The sequence below is a fragment of the Lynx canadensis genome, chromosome D2 (genome assembly GCF_007474595.2).
Source record: "Lynx canadensis isolate LIC74 chromosome D2, mLynCan4.pri.v2, whole genome shotgun sequence".
NCBI lineage: Eukaryota > Metazoa > Chordata > Mammalia > Carnivora > Felidae > Lynx > Lynx canadensis.
Genome location: NC_044313.2, coordinates 73977545 through 73998004, shown reverse-complemented (window position 1 = coordinate 73998004; position 20460 = coordinate 73977545).

The window sequence follows — 20460 nt, the reverse complement described above, 5'->3', positions numbered from 1 at the left end:
CACTCCTAATACCCATTGTTTGGAGTAGGGGGTATTTAAGTGTTTCGGTGAGAAAAGCAACCTATTATTAACCATGGCCAGGTGCGTGTACAAGTATTCATTGTCTGACTTTTCTTTCCAAGTTATTTGGTAAAATTCTTATCATTTACTTGGAGCTTTTACATTTTTTATTATACTTTCTTTTTCGCTTTGAAGTTAGACTTCATTCAACTCAAGAATAAGCCAATCCTTAGGGCAGAATAAAAGAAACCATTGTCCCTGATGACGTCAGTGCTTTGCAGCTGACGCTGCTCTTACACTACCTGTTTTCTGATCAAGTAACTTGTTTCATCTGAGCCCTTTCTGGTCTCTGACACTGGAAGTACGGATCCACAACGGTACATCTTGCTTTGGTGAAAATGACATAGGAACGAGACAATGCAAGAAGAAACGAGGGGCCCGCTTGGTAGACAAGTAATGATCAAGCCAGGAGTTATTTTAGGAGATTAAAAAAAAAGAAAGCAAAACAAAACAAAAACAGAGTACTGAGGAACCTGACTCTGGAGTCAGAGGGACTCGGGTTCAAATCCTGGCTCTGTCACTTACTAGCCCTGCCGTTGCTCTGAGCTCTCATTCCCTCTAGTGAACTGAAGATAACACCACTCGTGAGCGTTCAGTGAGATAGCATGACTAGTTAGCATTGTCTGGAATGCAATACATGCTCAACAAATAGGGGACTAAACAATATTTACCCTGTTCACAATTATTGTGGAAACAAGACCAGACAGAGACTCGGAATTTACAATAAGACTGTCATTTACAATAATGCTTTGAAAGAAAGAGAAGGTAAAAACTTATCACCCTGTAACTGGGCATCCATTACATTCCAAAACCTTAACACATCAAAATTACAAGTTTTTTTTTTTAAGTTTATTTATTTATTTTGAGAGAGAGAGAGCATGAGACAGGAAGGGGCAGAGAGAGAATTCCAAGCAGGCTCCATGCTGTCAGCACAGAGCCCGATGTGGGGCTCAATCCCATGAATGGTGAGATCATGACCTGGGCCAAAAAATCAAGAGTCAGACGCTTCACCAACTGAGCCACACAGGCACCCTGGCTAGTATGTATGTGTGTATTTATTTATTTATAGAAAGAGAGAAAGAGAGCATGAGTGACCAGGGGAGGGTCAGAGAGAGAGGGAGAGACAGAATCCCAAGCAGGCTCCATTCTGTCAGCACAGAGCCTGAGGTGGGGCTCGAACTCACGAACCATGAGGTCATGACCTGAGCCAAGATTAAGAGTGAGACACTTAACCAACTGAGCCACCTGAGTGCCCCTGTAGCCTGCTTAATACACGAAAACAACCAAGGACTTGCACATTCCAGAAACTGCTGTATGGGGCAGAGACCTCGTGATACGCAGGGAAGGCAGGCCCTCAGCGTAACCGGCAGTGCGGAGGGTGGTCAGGTCTGTTGGTGTAAGTTTACAAACTTTCAGATTGCTGTTTGAAAGGGTGATGGTAATATTCATTTGAAGGAGGTCAAAGTATTTGTCTGGTAAAACACTCAGACTTGCCAAAGTCACCTGACAGGAACAGGCAAGGCTGGGACCCGGGCAGTCTAATGCCAGAGTGCCTGCTCTTAACCACTCTGCCCTGCCGCCCCTTGGGGCAGGGGGGAAGTAGTCGATACTCAGGGATCCGGTGAAAATAGTGGCAGCTGAACAGGGAACGAGAGGCGTGGGGCGGGGGGGGGGGGGCGCTTGGCAGGTGATGCCGAAGAATCCCAGTGGGTGGTCAGTCATCATGGGGGACAGGAGACATGGGGATGGGGGACCCGCAAAACTTCGTAGCTGGAACAAAGCCACAGGACAGGGTCGCAGGGCCAAGCCCCAGTCGTGACGGGCCTGGCTAGAGCAAGATCCGAAACCACGGGATGTCTGGAGAACTAGAATGTGCCATAAAGAATTGGGGTGGAGACAATCGTAGACCCCTAATCCTGCAAAGTGGGACATACAATAGGGACACACTCAAGCCTGGAGACTCTGGGGCAGAAGCGTCGTGAGCAGAGCAGGTAGTGGGCAGTGTCCGGAACATCACCGTCTCAGCCAGGTTATGGGTACCACTTTCCGAGTCAGCCTTATCGGGAAGAGTGGGGACAAAACTCCTCAGGTGTGGCCAAGGGTACGTGAGCACGGATTGCAACTGACCGTATGGGACTCAGGAAACCCACTCAGGAGGCTGGAAGAAGCAGGAGCAGGGAAGAGTGGGGGAAAATTCCATGGGGCAGCCCCAGTATCCTCTGGGGATGTCCCTTCCTGCCTGAGAAGGAGGCAGTATCCGTTTTCCTGACACTTGTCGCTGACACTGAGCGCAACCCCACTGATGGAGAAAGGCTTGCAAAAGGTTCTCAGCTGCAAGGGGCGGATTTCCCAGGAGCGAAGTATTCGTTGATATCGGAGCATCTTGAAAGAGAAGGAGCTTCAATGGCCCGGGGTTCCAACTCAATGTTCCTTGGAACAGCGTTGTCTTCCTACATGTTGGCATCAGCCATTTTTTAAAATACTTTTTTAATGTTTGTTTTTGAAAGAGAGAGAGAGAGAGAGTGAGCAGAGGAGGGGCAGAGAGAGAAAGAGAGAGAGAAGCCCAAGCAGCCTCCCTACTTCAAACACAGAGCCCGACGCGGGGCTCGAACCCACGAACCATGAGATCCTGACCTGAGCCCAAGTCAAGAGTTGGATGCTTAACCGACTGAGTCACCCAGGTGCCCCATCATCTGCCATTTTTTAAACATCATACAAGCAGACTATTTTTGTTTTGTTGTGTTTTCTGAAGAGGACAGTCATTTGAAGGGATGAACTTCTAAATATCTTGGTTGAAGCGTTCTCCTGTACAATGTGTCCTGGGTGCAGAATCTGTCCTGATTTTGTTATGAACAACTATGCATTAATAACACTTTTCTTAGTGGGGAAAATGGGTGATGGGCATTGAGGAGGGCACTTGTTGGGATGAGTACTGCGTGTTGTACGTAAACCAATTTGACTATAAATTATATTCACAAAGAAATCATGACAGAAAGAAAGAGAAAGAAAAAAGCATTAAAACATTTTTCTAAAATAACACTTTCCTTCCTACGACTGTTAATGCTGATAAAGCTAGATTGAGATATATATACATGTTCCATTAATCATGAAGACTAGTAGAAAATAAGGCCCCCAAACCTACTGGGGATAAATGAGGCACTCATTTAAGAAAACATTGAGTTTAGGATGTGAATCATGCATCGGTTTCAAGCTGTCAGCACAGAGCCTGGAGCCTGCTTTGGATTCTGTGTTTCCCTTTTTCCCTGTCCCTCCCCTGCTCGTGCTCTTTCTCTCTGTCTCTCAAAAATAAATAAACATTAAAAAGGGTTTATTTTAATTTAAAGTCAGGCACTTAATTAAAAAAAAGAAAAAAAAACATTAAAAAAATTAAAAATTAAAAATTAAAAAAAAGAAAGAAAACATTGAGTTTAAGCTTTACCAGCATAATATTTATATTTAAATACACACAAAGAATAAATTCACAGATGATCAAGATAAATTCATTAACAATCAGATATATATATATATACATATTTTTTAAACTATCCAGCAAGTTTTTTGACAATTGATATAGTATATTTTTAAATGAAAAATAAAACCTCGCCATTGAATATTATTATTTGTGTCTGCAATGTCTAATTTCTCACATTGTTCCACTTACTCATACTATATAGCTAAAATACAATATAGGTTTTTTAAAGTAATTAATTAAAGTAATTAATATAAAAAGTGTGAACGATTTTTCAATATGGCATTTATATCTTAGCTGGTGAGTGTTTGAATATACTTTTCTACTTAAATAATATTTTTAAATTCCATTGTAGTTAACATACAGGTGAACAATATGGTGATTCAGCGCGATGAATGTGCTCCGTAATCTCCTCACCTATTTCACCCATCCCCCCCACCCCACCTCCCCTCCGGTGACCATCTGTTTGTTTTCCATAGTTAAGAGTGTTTTTTTTTGGTTTGTCTCTTCTTGTCTTTGTTTTGTTTCTTAAATTCCTCGTATGAGTGAAGTCATATGGTATTTGTCTTTCTCCGGCTGACTTGTTTCACTTACATTATACTCTCTAGATCCATTCATGTTGTTATAAATGGCAAGATTTCATTATTTTTATGCCTAACATTCTATATATATATTTATATCACATCTTCCTTATCCATTCATCTATCAATGGACCCATGGGCTCTTCCATAATTCGGCTATTGTAAATAATGCTGCAATAAACATAGGGGTGCATATATCTTCTCAAATTAGAGTTTTGTGTTCTTTGGGTAAATATCCAGTAGTGGGGCCTAATATGTGATCTATTCTGGAGATTGTTCTGTGGGCACTTGAAAAGAATGTATTCTGCTGTTTTAGGATGGAATGTTCTGAATATATCTGTCAGATCCATCTGGTCTAATGTGTCATTCAAAGCTACTGTTTCCTTGTTGATTTTCTGTTTAGATCATTGTTACAGTCCCCTATTGTTATTGTATTATGATCGATTAGTTTCTTTATGTTTGTTATTAACTGTTTTGTGTATGTTGCGTGCATATACTTACAATTATTATATCTGCTTGTTGGATTGTTCCCTTTATGATTATGTGCTGTCTTTCTTTGTCTCTTGTTATGGTCTTTTATTTTGAAAGTATATTTTGTCCTATATGAGTATGCTACCCTGGCTTTCATTTCACTTCCATTTGCATGATAGACGCTTTTCCATCCTTTCACTTCCAATCTGCATGTCTTTAGGTCTGAAATGTGTCTCTTAGAGGCAGCATGTAGGTGGGTGTTGCCTTTTTAAAAAAAATGTTTATTTATTTCGAGAGAGCGCAAGAGCGCACACACATGTGGGGGGGGGATGCAAGCGGGGGATGGGCAGAGGAAGAGAGAGAGAGAATCCCAAGGAGGCTCCACTCGCAGCACAGAGCGTGATGTGGGGCTCGATCTCGCGAACTGTGAGATCATGACCTGAGCGGAAATCAAGCGTCCAATGCTCAACTGGCTGAGCCACCCAAGTGCCCCTGGGTCTTGCTTTTTTATCCATTTCATCACTGCCATGTCTTTTGATGGGGGTGCTTAGTCTACTTACATTCAAAGTAATTATTAAGAGGTATGTGTTTATGGCCATTTTGGTTGCTTTCTGGTTGTTTTGGAATTCTTTTCTGTTCCTTTCTTCTTTTGCTTTCTTCTCTCATGATTTGCAAGTTTTCTTTAGTGATAGACTTGGGTTCCTTTCTCTTTATTTGTCATATATCTGTGACTGGTTTTTGATTTGTGCTTACCATTAGGTCTGTATATAACATCTTACACCTGAAGCAGTCCGTATGAAGTTGATCGTGGCTCAAGTTTGAACCCATTCTTTACTTCTCTCCCCCCACATTTTAGTTATATGGTGTCATAGTGTACATAGACTGATGTGGATGTTATCTAGTTGTATCTGTGAGATGACGTAAGCTTAGGGTCTTCCTTCTCCCCAGAATCTCTATATGTTATATTTTTAGCACTCAGGTAACAGCAATATGTTACCAATTTATTCGCTCACCAAAGCCTTTATTTTTTTAAGAATTATCTAGGAGGGCGGAGCACCTGGGTGGCTCAGTCGGTTGAGTGTACAACTTCAACTCAGGTCATGATCTCACGGTTCATGGGTTCAAGCCCCACGCTGGGCTCTGTGCTGACAGCTCAGAGCCTGGAGCTGCTTCAGATTCTGTGTCTCCCTCTCTCTCTGTCCCTCCCCCATTCGTGCTCTCTGTCTCTCTCTCTCAAATAAATAAAACATTTTTAAAAAAGAATTATCTAGGAGGGCATGAGTTTTTTTTTTTTAATGTTTATTTATTTCAAGAGAGAGAGAGAGCCAGAGAGGGGCAGACACAGAGGGAGAGAGAGCATCCCAAGCAGGCTCTGTGCTGTCAGCATAGAGCCCGGTGAGAGGCTCAGTCCCACAAACCATGAGATCATGACCTGAAATCAAGAGTTGGACACTTCCCCAGCTGAGCCACCCAGGCACCCCTCACCAAAGTCTTTAAACTGCACATCATTTGTGTGAATTTTCAGCACATTTTACTTCAACATAGCTATTTAATTTTTTAGGACATGTTTGTTTACTGAATTACCAAATGCTATAATAAACTATCTTTACAGTCTTTGCCTTAATTGGGAGACAAAGAATAGCTATTCCAGAAAAGAAACTCTTTCTAACATCTAGCCAAATGAAATGTGTATAGCAAAAGTAATCAGGGCTAAATTTAGAAGCATTCTAATTTTGTAATATATGCGTCATCACTGTCTGCCTCATAAACAACATCAGATCACACATTTCCTATCAATTATGAGCTAGTTGTTTTAAGGCCTTAATTAGTCTAAGTGATTTTTAAAAATGGCATTACCAATGTATCTGTTGGATCTGGCTGATCTGGTGTTTGAAGTCATGGCAGAAAGGGGCACACGAAGCAGAAAGACTTTGGACCATAAAAATGGGAGAAGCACCAAAAGCAGGTCACAATTACTGAGCATTCAGCATGCACAAGTAAGCATATTTAACTTAACTCCCCCAGAATTTTCCATGAGGTATGCACTATTATGACTCCTATTTTATAGATAGGGAAACAACTGGGTTAGGGAAGGGGGCAGATACCAATCTGCAGCATTTGCCAATTTCCATGTTGTAGCTATTCCTCTCAAGGCCAATTTCAAGTTCATCAATAGGCTTGCAAAATTCCTGAAAGTTTAAGGCCAATCAAGTCACTGACTCAAGTTCACAGAACACAATCGGTAAATACGAGAGCTGTGATTTGAACCCAGGAGGTCTGACTTTAGAGCCCATGTTCCCAACTGCTATGTCATCCAAGAATCCAAGAGGGTAGAAAGTACACAGAGAGGGGACCCACCCTCCCAGGGCTGCACCTGGGCAAGGGTCATGGTCAGGAGCAGACAAGTGTCCAAGTGCTCTAACATGAGACCTCAGTAAGAAAAGGGAAGAAAAAGCAACTTGCAGAATATAATGAACTCTCAGAGGAAGAAAAATTGACAAAATTTGACAGCTCTTAAGTTTGAGGGGATGCTCTCTCTCTCTCTTTTTTGATAAAAATGTCCTGTTTCAGAGAGATCCTCAGGTGGTAGAGCAGATAATAAAGCTGCATTTATTTAGTGAAGTCACCACAAATTCCTTCAAGCTCCAAGAAACAGGACAGAATATGCAACAGCAGCACTCTGCAGACACATGCCCGGGCAGCGCTTTGGAAATTCCTTCTTTTAAAAATTTTTTTAACGTTTATTTATTTTTGAGAGACGGAGCACAAGGTGGGGGGGGGGAGGGAGGGGCAGAGAGAGAAACACACACACACAGAGTCCGAAGCAGGCTCCAGACTCTGAACTGTCAGCACAGAGCCTGATGTGAGGCTCGAACCCACAAATCGTGAGATCATGACCTGAGCCGAAGTCGGCCGCTTAACCGACTGAGCCACCCAGGCGCCCCTTGAAATTCCTTCTTGGGCAGTGCCCACTCCTCTTCATTCCTGTCAGAGGTTTATGCATAGAATATCTTGAGAAACCTAAAAAACAGCGTTTCCCCAAATCAATTTATGCAGTGCATCATATATTCACATTTTTATTTACTACCTACTATGCATTTTGCACCTTGGCACTTGAAGGACAAAAATCAAATTCCTTTTCTCTATGAGTTTCAGGGCAAAGACTGTTGAGTCCATAGGTGCACAGGGGAGCATAGTCAGGGCTGTCCCAGGGGGTGTGGAATAAGTGGGCAACACATACAAGAGATCAAGATCCCTGTCTTAAGGAGTTAGGAAGACAAGATTGTCTACACTGAGACTCAGAAGTAGATTCAGATTTTGTGAGGCCCAAGACTTACACAACTTGGGGACCCTGCTTAAAAAAAGGAATACCAGGTTACAAAATTAGGTATGAAGGCTTAGCACAGACCCTGAAGCTTAAGCTTTGTTAGTTTCGTGGTAAATGCTCCATTTCTGCTAAGACTTGAAAAGTACGTGGAATTGGCCATCTGAAAGAACTATAGGGACAGAGAGCAGGACTTGACACAAGGCAGGGGGAAAAAAAGCTTGGGAGAGAAGGTCTGGGAGCTGTAGGCAGCTCTGGAGTCCTGGACAAGGAGTTAGAAGTGGAGAGAAGTAGCAAAGGGCAGGCTGGAGAGGGTGATGATGATGAGGGTCCTGCTAAACTGACCTAGGGAGTTTGAACTTTTTGGAAGGGCAATAGGGAGGCATAGAAGGTTTGGGGAAGGAGTGTGACATCATCTGATTTGCATTCAGTCCAGAGCGGTCCTGCTGTCTGCCTCCTCCCTCCTGTGTGTATAAAAAACTGCCCCCCCCCAAACATTGAGGAGGTTGATTGCAGAGTCTGTGACCTGTTGAGCTTTGAAACCCACCAAGTGAGTACTGTTAAGGAAAGAAAATAGTCATGATACTTGTTGAAGAGGTAAGGCAGATTTTATTCAAGGTAGAGGGAGGGGGGATAGGACCCAGGGCAATGGGATCTTGCAGTGGCTTAGACACATCGGGCTCTACTCCCTACAGCACGCGCAAGTGGGGATGCACAGCCGAGGAGCAGGTTGGGGGACAGTGGATGGAAATTACTGAGAGGAAACAACAGGGGTAAGCAGATTCTTGCTGAGGGCCAGCGGGGGTGAAGAGCCCTCATCTGGGGGTGGGGAGGAGGATCAGTTATGGAAGGCGATCAGATAACGAGGGTGGGGTGTCCTGGATAAACTGATTTAGTTGGATTCTTGCTGAAATGGGACAACGCAGACACAACGGGAGGTCCAAAAATCAGGCGTCGTCGAAAACCTGTCCAGGGGAGCCGGAGCAGAGTGGGATCACTGAGAGCATCTTTGTCAGGGCAAAAAAGGGAGCAACCTCCGAGCAAGGAAGGACCCTGGCTGGCACACGTGGCCGTGCAGGTGACCCGAGGAGCCTCTTCCCAGGAGGCAATGGGCGGGTGGCAAGCGGAGAGAGAAAAAAAATCAAAGCACCCACCACCTTCTTCCAGGGTTTCCACCTGTTGCGCAGGCGCGGCCGGGTGGGGCAGGCGGCGTGAGGCTGGTGGCATTGGCGCATGCGCGGGGCTCCCTGATGCCCCTCCCACCTGCCTCGGCGAGGGGCAGCCTGCCCCGTGGTCTTGTGGTCTTGCGGTCCCCGGGGCTCCAGGTGGAGCCCAGTGCGAGCAAGTCAGAGGCGGCCCCCTGAGCAAGGTGGGCTCAGCCAAAGAGGGTTGTTTAAGGGGGCTCAGCGGAGATTCCAAAACAAGATCTGCAAGGCCTTGAAAGCAGCAGAGAAGCGGAAAGAACGGGAGGTAGGAGCGAGTACCCAACCTGGGGAACACTGAGCCGTGACTTCTTTGTGTGTGTGTGTGTGCGTGCGTGTTAGAAAACATAACATAAATCGACCCTCTTAACAATTTTTAAGTATACAATACAGTTTTGTTGATGACATGCAGTATTGTACAAAACCTCTCTAGAACTTTCTCATCCCACATGACTACAGTTCTATACTCCCATCTCCCCCACCCCAGCCCCTCGACCATCATTTTACTTTCTTTTTTTTTTTTAATTGTTTTTAATGCTTGTGGTTTTTTTTTTTTTTTTTTTTTTTTTTATTTTATTTTTTTTTTTAACGTTTATTTATTTTTGGGACAGAGAGAGACAGAGCATGAACGGGGGAGGGGCAGAGAGAGAGGGAGACACAGAATCGGAAACAGGCTCCAGGCTCCGAGCCGTCAGCCCAGAGCCTGACGCGGGGCTCGAACTCCCGGACCGCGAGATCGTGACCTGGCTGAAGTCGGACGCTTAACCGACTGCGCCACCCAGGCGCCCCATGCTTGTGGTTTTTTTGAGAAAGAGAAAGAGACTGTGAGCAGGGAAGGGGCAGAGAGAGAGGGAGACACGGAATCTGAAGCAGGCTCCAGGCTCTGAGCTGTCAGCACAAAGGCTGATGCAGGGCTGGAACTCAGAGACCATGAGATCATGACCTGAGCCGAAGTCAGACGCTCAACTGGCTGAGCCACCCAGGCGCCCCACCGTTTTACTTTTTGTTTACAGGGCTCTGCTTACCTTATGTACCTCATCTAAATGGAATCATACACTATCTGTCCTTCTGTGACTGTCTGATGTTACTCGTATCAATGTTCTCCGGGTTCATCTAGGTTGTGGCACATGATAGGATCCTTCTTTTTTAAGGTTGAATGATGTTCCATGTATGTATATACCAGAGATATATCCTGTGTGTATCCTGTGTATATCCATTCATCCCCGACGGACATTAGGTTGTTTCTACCTCTGGGCAGCTGTGAACAGTGCAGCAGGGAGCAGGCATCAAGATTCTTTTATGAGGACTCTAGGCACGTGTCAGAGCTGAGCGAGCTGTCAAGAGGTGTCATAAGTGTCAATGTCACTGTAATTGACGCATTACACTGTAGTGTGGAGTTCCTCGCTTTCTCTACCATGATCCACAAGGAGAAAAGCCTTTTATATCACAACTCAGGACCTATATAATGTGGCGGTCTAAAATTTTTGTATTCATAGTCATAATTAAAATGCTGAAATTATAACCCCCCCAAAGATGATTATTAGGAGGTGGGGCCTTTGGGTGGTGCTTAAATCACGTGGAGCCATCATGAACGGGTTAGTGCCCTTATAAAAGAGGCTCCAGAGGGATCCCTAGCCCCTTCCGCCGCAGGAGGGCACAACAGAAGTCACCGGCTATGAAGCAGGAAGAGGGCCCTCATCCAGCCGTGCCATGCCGGCACCCTCATCCTGGACTTCCCAGCCTCCAGAACTGTGAGAACATTTCTCTAGATTATCAGCTACCCAATCAATCTGTGGTATTTTGTTATAGCAGTCCACAGGTGCTAACAAACGTACAAGATTTTCCAAAAACCACCTTACCTTTATTCTGTGCAAGTTGCCCTGATCTTTTCGATTCTGTCGTAGTTCATTTGTTAAATGCTGGGCATGAAACACTACATTGCTTTCACACACGCACCAGCGGACCCTGGTCTACAGTTTGGAAACCACTTTTGTATTTATTATGTGTAATTGTGATGACTGGCTGCCTTTGAATGCTTCAAAAAGAACTCCATTCACACTAAGAGCGCCAGTGGGCGAGGTCAGTTTTGCTGGAGACTTCATAGGGGTGATGGAGGAGGGTTTTACATCCCCCCACGATTTTACAAGTCCCCTTGGATATATCTCTACCGTCAACCGAGGGTGCTTCTCCCCCACTCCTGCCGTGTGCCGGGCAGTGTCCCTTCCGTCCACCCTTCTCCCTCCCAGAACAGACGCATTCTTCCTCATGTTTCACTCAGGGTAGTGTTCTTGGCTTCTTTCCACCCAGTGCGCCAATTCACTTACAAGTCTCAGTCCTCCCTTCGGAAAGGGAATATCGAAGTATTCACGCAATAAAACTGTACGTCTTGCAATAATGTGGCCCAGAGATGGACCAGAGAGGGAGAAAGAGCAAGCATGGGCCTCACCATTTCCGAGGTGCACGTTGTGGTTTGTGTGTTTGCTATTTCAGACTCAGCCAGGGCAAAAAGGCCTTCAGAGAAGGCTGGCAGGAGCCCCCGATTCTGTCTCCACTTTGATGGTTAAAGTCACTGGGGACATCTCATCTGTAAGGTAACTGTATTTGTTGAATTTAACGAGCGCCCTGGATATTACGGCAACACATACACTGGTCCTTCTCAGATGAGGGTGCTGTAGTTTGGACCCATATCAGAACGAGACAGTGGCAAGATAGAACTCACACAAACGTTCTCAGACTTAGACCGATCACACCAGAAGTTAACAAAACCAAAAGCTATTCTATTCTTCCTATAATAATATTACAAAAATGCGTTCAAAATTATTGGCTTAGGCCAACATACAGAATCCCCTAAGTGGTTTAGCAGTCGAATTAATGAGTTAAATTTATGGGCTGAAATCATACAGAGGAAATGTCCAGTTCCTGGGTAGATGGCTCAGCATCGTACAGCTGTGTTAAAGTGCACTTGTGATGAACGAGATAAGTGATTCAGAAAAGTCACTTATTTGACATGGGCCATTCTGTCTCCTGTCTTCTCTCAAAGTACTTTTATATTCTATTAACCTCCTCTCGGAGGATCTCAGTGACAGAAAGAAAGGCTGTAGTTAAGAGCCGGATAAAACATCGAAGTAACAATACATTTAACTGCTCTGAATTCCTTCAAAGCCTCAGGATTGTTCCTATGACATTTTAGTCCCCAGTCTAGTTAACACTGTAAAAACTCATCACAGTGAGAGAGCCCATCTGGATCCAACGATCCCAGTTCTCAGTAAAAACCAGAAAGAAATTCCACTTGTGTGCAGATGGCAGTAGGCATTAAGAGTGAGTGTTGCAGGGGCGCCTGGGTGGCGCAGTCGATTGAGCGTCCGACTTCAGCCAGGTCACGATCTTGCGGTCCGTGAGTTTGAGCCCCGCGTCGGGCTCTGGGCTGATGGCTCAGAGCCTGGAGCCTGTTTCTGATTCTGTGTCTCCCTCTCTCTCTGCCCCTCCCCCGTTCATGCTCTGTCTCTCTCTCTCCCCAAAAAAATAAATAAACATTGAAAAAAAAAAAAAAGAATGAGTGTTGCAAGGGGCTCCTGGGTGGCTCGGTCGGTTGAGCGTCCGACTTCAGCTCAGGTCATGGTCTCACGGTTTGTGAGTTCGAGCCCCACATCAGGCTCACTGCTGTCAGCACAGAGCCCGCTTTAGATCCTGTCTCCCTCTCTCTCTGCTCATCCCCTGCCTCTCTCAAAAATAAATAAAAATTAAAAAAAAAAGAACGGATTATGTTAGTAAAATGTTTAAATAGTTTGTACGTTAAAATGTTTATCATCTTGTAATACGATGAAGTGGGAAGATGTGACCGCCCACACTACCGTGTGGGGACAGCTATAAGTTAGCTGTGTGTCGTGGGTTAGCCACCCTGGGGTGGGTGAAATCGAAAGGTGTACTGAGTGCTAAGTACTGAGGTACAAAGTCAAGGGAGGTGCAGTGAAGTCAATTCTGAACCCAGATGTACAGTCACGTCAAGGTCATATGACAAAGTTGATGCATAGGTGACCCGGATCCCTTCTGAAGTCACACATTCAAATATCTCCCTCCTGCCACAGCCCCCCATCCTTCTAGCTTGTGGCTCATGCCAGCCAGACTCATCCTTCTTCTTGGTCCTCCTTCCTCGTCCTCCTGTCCCCCCTCCCCCACCCTGCACAAATCCCCGACTTCCTTTCTTGCCCCCACTTTGCTCCCTAATCAGGTTAAAGTCCATGGTCCGTCACGTCAGCCTCCTCTCGCTAATGCCCTCCATCCCCTACCCTGCTTTGTGTGAGCCCTTCAGTGGAACCCCAGCCCCACACAAACACAACTCTCAGCCTCCTTGGTGCCCTTGATCCTGTGGCTGCTGAGCTCCGCGGAAGAAACTCACGAAGCGTGACCTGTAGGCAATCACTGATGCAGTGGCAGCCTCCAGCTCACCACCCGGCAGCCTGTCCCAGAGGTCACAGAACGGAAGGTCACATAGACCAAGTTAAGAAGCTTGGACCACGTGGGGTATCAGAGCAATCTGAAGGACACAAGAAGAAGCAGGGGGAGACGTGAGGTAGGGTAGCACACCTTGAGTGGGATACAGGGCAGCATCGCAGCACCTGAACCGTGCCTTCTACCGTGTTGGGTGGTCTTTCCTCTCTTGTCCCACCAGCCTTCTTAGGATGTGGTTATGAGGAGCAGGTTTGGGGTCGGTGGCGGGGGGCGGGGGTCAACAGAAGAAAGGTGCCCGGATCCAGTACACTTCCCGTTCCAAAAGACTCGGGCAGCACATCCAGCCAGCTTAGCTCGCCAATGACCTGCTCAGCTTTCACCCGGATGTTGGGTGCAGAGCACACCCAGGGCGGAAGAGGTGACACCAAATACAGCCGGCGTAGGAATGGCATTGCCATCAGCCTGGCAGTGGCAGCCTGTGCCTTACTAATGTCTACGGTCGATCTTGGAGCTTCTGTCTCTTTCTGGGCATAACTGACGCTGTCCTTTGCTCCGTGCTTTTTACCCGCGTGAGCCCGCACGTGCTTCATTCATTCTGTTCAACATACCTCCCACGTTATTGACGTAAGCCATCTTATGATCTCTGCCTCGGCCTCACAGGCTGAGTGCCTACTGTCTCTCCCATTTGCTTTTCTTGTTTTCTGTATGGCAGAATTGCACTTTCGTGTGTAATGCTTCACCCACACGCATGGGCCGTTCCGCCCTCGCCTCACCTAGCCGGTGCCTGCTTCCTCGGCCAGCCTTCCCCTGTGCTCCGGACAGGGTCACCCCCTTGCTAGAGGCTCACGTGGTGGAGGCCTCCGCCGTGGTAGCGTGTCAGACTCTCTTGTAATGACAGAGCTCTGGGAGGGCAGCAGCCACGTCCGTCCCCTGCAGTCCCATGGCACGTGATGTTTGTTGAATGATTGAAAGGAGTTAAATCGGGGCGCCTGGGTGGCTCAGTCGGTTAAGCATCCGGCTTTAGCTCCGGTCCTGATCTATCTCACAGTCGTGAGTTCCAGCCCCGCATCGGGCTTTGTGCTGCTCTGCTTTGGATTTTGTGTCTCCCCGTCTCTCTGCCCCTCCCCTGCTTGTGTGCGCACTCTCTCTCACTCTCAAAAATAAACATTAAAAAAAAAAGATTTAAGGGGTGCCTGGGTGGCTCAGTCTGACTTTGGCTCAGGTCATGATCTCGCGGTTCGTGGGTTCAAGCCCCGCGTCGGGCTCTGTGCTGACAGCTTGGAGCTGGAGGCTGTTTCGGATTCTGTGTCTCCCTCTCTCTCTCTCTCTCTCTGCCCCTTCCCCGCTCACACTCTATCTGTCTCTCTCAAAAATAAACATTTTAAGCAAATTTTTTTAAAAAAAGAAAAAAAGATTTAAAAAATAATAAATACATTAAATAAATAAATAAATAAATAAATGGAGTTAAATCTGTGAGAAGTGGCCAGGAAACAGAGACCCTTTCCCGTGTCTACCACTGATGAGTTTCTTCCCAAGAGGCATATAAACAGGGAGTATTACGAGTGAGTCCCTCTCCTTTTTTTTGTTTTTTTTTTTTTTTTTTTTTTTTTTAACGTTTATTTATTTTTGAGACAGAGAGAGACAGAGCATGAACGGGGGAGGGTCAGAGAGAGGGAGACACAGAATCCGAAACAGGCTCCAGGCTCTGAGCTGTCAGCACAGAGCCCGACGCGGGGCTCGAACCCACGGACCGCGAGATCATGACCAGAGCCGAAGTCGGTCGCTCAACCGACTGAGCCACCCAGGCGCCCAGAGTCCCTCTCCTTTTTTGCCAGCCAGACCACTATAAAACATTTCACCTTTTTCTCTTATGATCTAGAACTCGTGTTTAACTCTCATTCCTACCTTAGGGGGTCACACCTCCTCTCCGAAGCCTTCCTTCCCCTTCCCAAGGCTTCCCAAAGGTTCCTAACCCCTCCTGTGTGTTCCAGCCACACCCGGTTTCCTTTTCCCATAGCGCTGATCACGCCGTTTGGTGATGGCTTATTAGTCCATCTCTCCACTAGTCTTTGCCTCACTAATTTTCTACCCAGTGCCTGCGACACAGCAGATGTTCCGGTCGACATTTGTGGATGACAAAATGAGCAGAGGCAGGATCTGTGTGTCGGTTAATTTGTAGTTCACAGGAAACAGATATTCACCACCCGTCTCCCCATAAGTGTCACTTGATAAATGCGTGTTAGAGCAGAGAAGTTATTTTCATCATCCTCACTTGTGTTTGGGGGTTTGGGTTTTTTTTTTAGATCAGACTCATCTGACATTGCAGGGGATCCTGTGCTGTGTCAGCCTCACTGTCCCTCTGCTCCTAGGCTGCAGGGCGTTTTATTAGCCTGGCTTGGACTGTCCAGTCCCCATGCTAGGAGGTCTTGGGGCTGTTTCTGCTTCTCTGAGAGACTGTGTGTCTTCCCTCACTCTTATCCTTCCTGTGTCCATGCCGTCTGCATATGGCTTTGCAGTTCCTTCCACTGGACGTGGTAAATATTTCACCGCACCTTGGACGTCAGGCTTGGCCAGTGGGTAAAAGTGACATCACAACAGGTCTGAGCCTCAATCAGAAGAGGCCGCGCGTGGGCTTGGTCAGCCCTCCTGCACTTCTGTCTCGACCATAACAAGAACACGTAGCAGTTAGTGACTGTCCCATCGGCGTGGGCTCCGGGACAACACAACCAAGGTAGAGCCACCCTCGCGACTCCCAGTCAACAGCCATGCCCCCAGCCAACTTGCGGCTGCGTGAGCCAGAATGAACCCTGAGTTTTGGTGTGGTTTCTTACACGGCGGCAGCTGACCAATACAGCTCTGTGCCTCTTCCTTCCTCTGGCTTGTAGAACGAAGGAAACTGACATTTTCTGAGCACCTGCTACCGCCAAGTACTTTCACCTTAGTATTACATTCCGTGAGACAGTCGTTATTTTTCACATTCTACGAGACAAGGAACCTGAGGCCCAGAGAAATGGAGTAGCTTACCAAAGTTATAATTTTAGCAAGGGACAGAGTTAAGACCCCAAACCGGGTCCTCTGACTTTGTGAGGAGCACGACTTCTGCTGCCGAATGCTTTCCGGAGATCAGATGTGGTTGCTGGAATCTCCATCTGCCGTCTCCGTGGAGGGTAATTATAGGTTTTGTACCCCAACACCGGTTCATCAGGGGAAAGAGATATTCACCTCATATATAAGCCAGAAGGAAAAACTGTCCAATAGTGGGTGTGAGTGGGATAGGATCTGAGACTAATCTCATAGAGGAAACTCACTTGAATGCTTCTACCAATATGGATGATGAACCCTGTGCATAATTCGCTGTTTGGAGTTCCCATTCTGTCTTTTAAGATCAAAATACAATCCTGTCCTCTGACTCAGAATGGCTCTAAGATACTCTTGCTGGGGCGCTTGGGTGGCTCAGTCGGTTAAGTGTCCGACTTCAGCTCAGGTCATGATCTCGCTGTGAGTTCGAGCCCCTTGTTGGGTTCTGTGCTGACAGCTGAGAGTCTGGAGCCTGCTTCAGATTCTGTGTCTCCCTTTCTCTCTGCCCCTCCCCTGCTCATGCTCTGTCTCTCTCTCAAAAATAAATAAAAACATTAAAAAAATTTTAAGGGGCGCCTGGGTGGCTCAGTCGGTTCAGCGTCCGACTTCGGCTCAGGTCACGATCTCGCGGTCCGTGGGTTCGAGCCCCACATCGGGCTCTCTGCTGACAGCTCAGAGCCTGGAGCCTGTTTCAGATTCTGTGTCTCCCTCTCTCTGACCCTCCCCCGTTCATGCTCTGTCTCTGTCTCAAAAATAAATAAACGTTAAAAAAAAATTAAAAAAAAATTTTAAGATACTCTTGCTGAATTAATGTAACATCACTTTGGAAGCCTAATGCCACAATCTGCTGGCATTTCAAATTAATATCTTATAAAATAGTTCTGTAGTTTGCCACAAGGCTTCTCTGTACACATTCTGGTTAAAAAGCTTTGAAATGATTTTAATAGTGTGTCTTGGGCAAATATAAAAACAATGTTGATTTTTAACCTATAGAAAAGACAACAGTATGAGGAAGCATGTTATTTTTTTTTTCTTTTTCTTTTATCTCCAAAAAGCAAGAGTCCTAACGGAATGAGCAAGGAGCAACAAGATGAAAACATCAGTGGAGACAAGGGTAGAAATGAATCCCTTTCTATGTGTATAAAGCCAGATCACTCTCAGAGTGTTAATTTATGGAATTTTGCTAATTGGAAAATGTGTGGTTGTGAGGAGTGTTTAAGAGAAATTCATCATATTTAACATGATATAGTTAAAAGGAATATTAAGAACAGATCTTAATATAAGCTTTAAGATGAGCAAAGGTGGAAAGGCCCAGAAATTTTCATTAAAAGGGATTTAGTATGTAAAATCAATTAATGTGTCAATTAAAGACAATTAATTAATTAATCAATCAATTAATTAATGTGTCAATTAAAGACAACTGAGCACTAATGAGAAAGAGACCAAATTTTATTTAGATTTTTTAAACTTGCTCCTTAGGACAATCGATTTCACTTTTTAAAAGTTTTTTAGGGGCGCCTGGGTGCCTTAGTCAGTTGAGTGTCCAACTTCAGCTCAGGTCTTGATGTCCTGGTTGGTGCCCCGCGTTGGGCTCTGTGCTGACAGCATGGAACCTGCTTCGGATCCTCTGTACCCCTCTCTCTCTCCCCCTTCCCCGCTCACACTCTCTCAAAAATAAACAAACATTTTAAAAAGTAAAACATAGGGGCGCCTGGGTGGCTCAGTCGGTTGAGCGTCCGACTTCGGCTCAGGTCATGATCTCGCGGTTCGTGAGTTCAAGCCCCGCGTCGGGCTTTGTGCTGACAGCTCAGAGCCTGGAGCCTCTTTCAGATTCTGTGTCTCCCTCTCTCTCTCTCTGACCCTCCCCCGTTCATGCTCTGTCTCTCTGTGTCTCAAAAATAAATAAATGTTAAAAAAAATTAAAAAAAAAAAAGTAAAACATAATAATTTTTTTTTTCTAATTTGCTTTAGAACCCTACTGCTAGTTACAACATGGAAAGCCTCTTCCGTGTCACAGAGCAAATGATCTTGGATGTTCCACGTTGCTGGGCATCCCAGTGTGGTTTGCTTCCCAATGTCATGGCTACATTCTTCCTCGCTTACTGTCCATGTTATTCCTGTTCCTTCTAATCAACCTCGTGGCTTTCAGCTAACTTCACCTTAGTTCGTTTTACTCCCAGCCGCTGGTCTTCCTTGGTTTCTGCAGTCGTTCACCTCTGTCGTTAGCTGTTTCAGGGCTCTGTGTGGCCGCCTTTACTCTAATCAGCCTCTGGGGTACAACTCCGAGAAGCAGGCATTCATGCCACCTGACGACTGAAACTGAGCCCGCGGAAGAGGCTGGGCTGCCAGTCGGATGCACTGAGACACCATGTGCAGGACAAGCTCATGGAAAGGCAGCGATAGCAGGTGTTTACTTAGCCACAGGTATGAGGGCTTCTGAGCAACAGTGGGAGGCTAGCTCATTATTAAAATTTTGTTTAGGGGGCGCCTGGGTGGCTCCGTCGGTTGAGCGTCCGACTTCAGCTCAGGTCACGATCTCGCGGTCTGTAAGTTCGAACCCTGCGTCGGGCTCTGTGCTAACTGCTCAGAGCCTGGAGCCTGTTTCAGATTCTGTGTCTCCCTCTCTCTCTGCCCCTCCCCCACTCATGCTCTGTCTCTCTCTGTCTCAGAAATAAATAAACATTGAAAAAAATTTTTTTAAATAAATAAATAAATAAAATTTTATTTAGGTACAATTATAAAGGTTTATTTTTAAAATTTTTATTTTAGGGGCGCCTGGGTGGCGCAGTCGGTTAAGCGTCTGACTTCAGCCAGGTCACGATCTCGCGGTCTGGGAGTTCGAGCCCCGCGTCAGGCTCTGGGCTGACGGCTCGGAGCCTGGAGCCTGTTTCCGATTCTGTGTCTCCCTCTCTCTCTGCCCCTCCCCCGTTCATGCTCTGTCTCTCTCTGTCCCAAAAATAAATAAACGTTGAAAAAAAAATTTTTTTAAATTTTTATTTTAAATTTATTTTATTTTTAAAAAATTTTATTTTAAATTTTAAAAATTTTTTAAATGTTTATTCATCTTTGAGAAAGACAGGGTGTGAGTAGGTGAGGGGCAGAGAGAGAGGGAGATAGAGAATCTGAAGCAGGCTCCAGGCTCTGGGCTGTCCGCATAGAGCCCAACGGGTGGCTTGCACTCACGAACTGTTAAGATCGTGACCTGAGCCAAAGTCAGACACTCAACCAACTGAGCCACCCAGGTGCCCCTATTTTAAAAAGTTTTAAGTTAATTTAATTTTTTTAATGTTTATTTATTTTTGAGAGAGAGAGAGAGACAGACAGAGAGAGAATGTGAGTAGTGGAGGGGCAGAGAGAAAGGGGGACAGAGGATCTGAAGCAGGCTCCATGCAGAGAGCCCAATGTGGGGCTCGAACTCATGAACCATGAGATCATGACGTGAACCGAAATCATGAGTCGGACCCTTAACTGACCAAGGCACCCAGGTGCCCCTAAAGGTTTATCTTTTTTTTTTTTTCAACGTTTTTATTTATTTTTGGGACAGAGAGAGACAGAGAATGAACGGGGGAGGGGCAGAGAGAGAGGGAGACACAGAATCGGAAACAGGCTCCAGGCTCTGAGCCATCAGCCCAGAGCCTGACGCGGGGCTCGAACTCACGGACCGCGAGATCGTGACCTGGCTGAAGTCGGACGCTTAACCGACTGCGCCACCCAGGCGCCCCAAGGTTTATCTTTTTAAAGACATTAGGTGGCAGTGCTGCCATTTATTCGTTTCAGTGGGAGACCTAGCTGTGCAGACCACAAAGGCAGGAAGCTAGAAAGGGT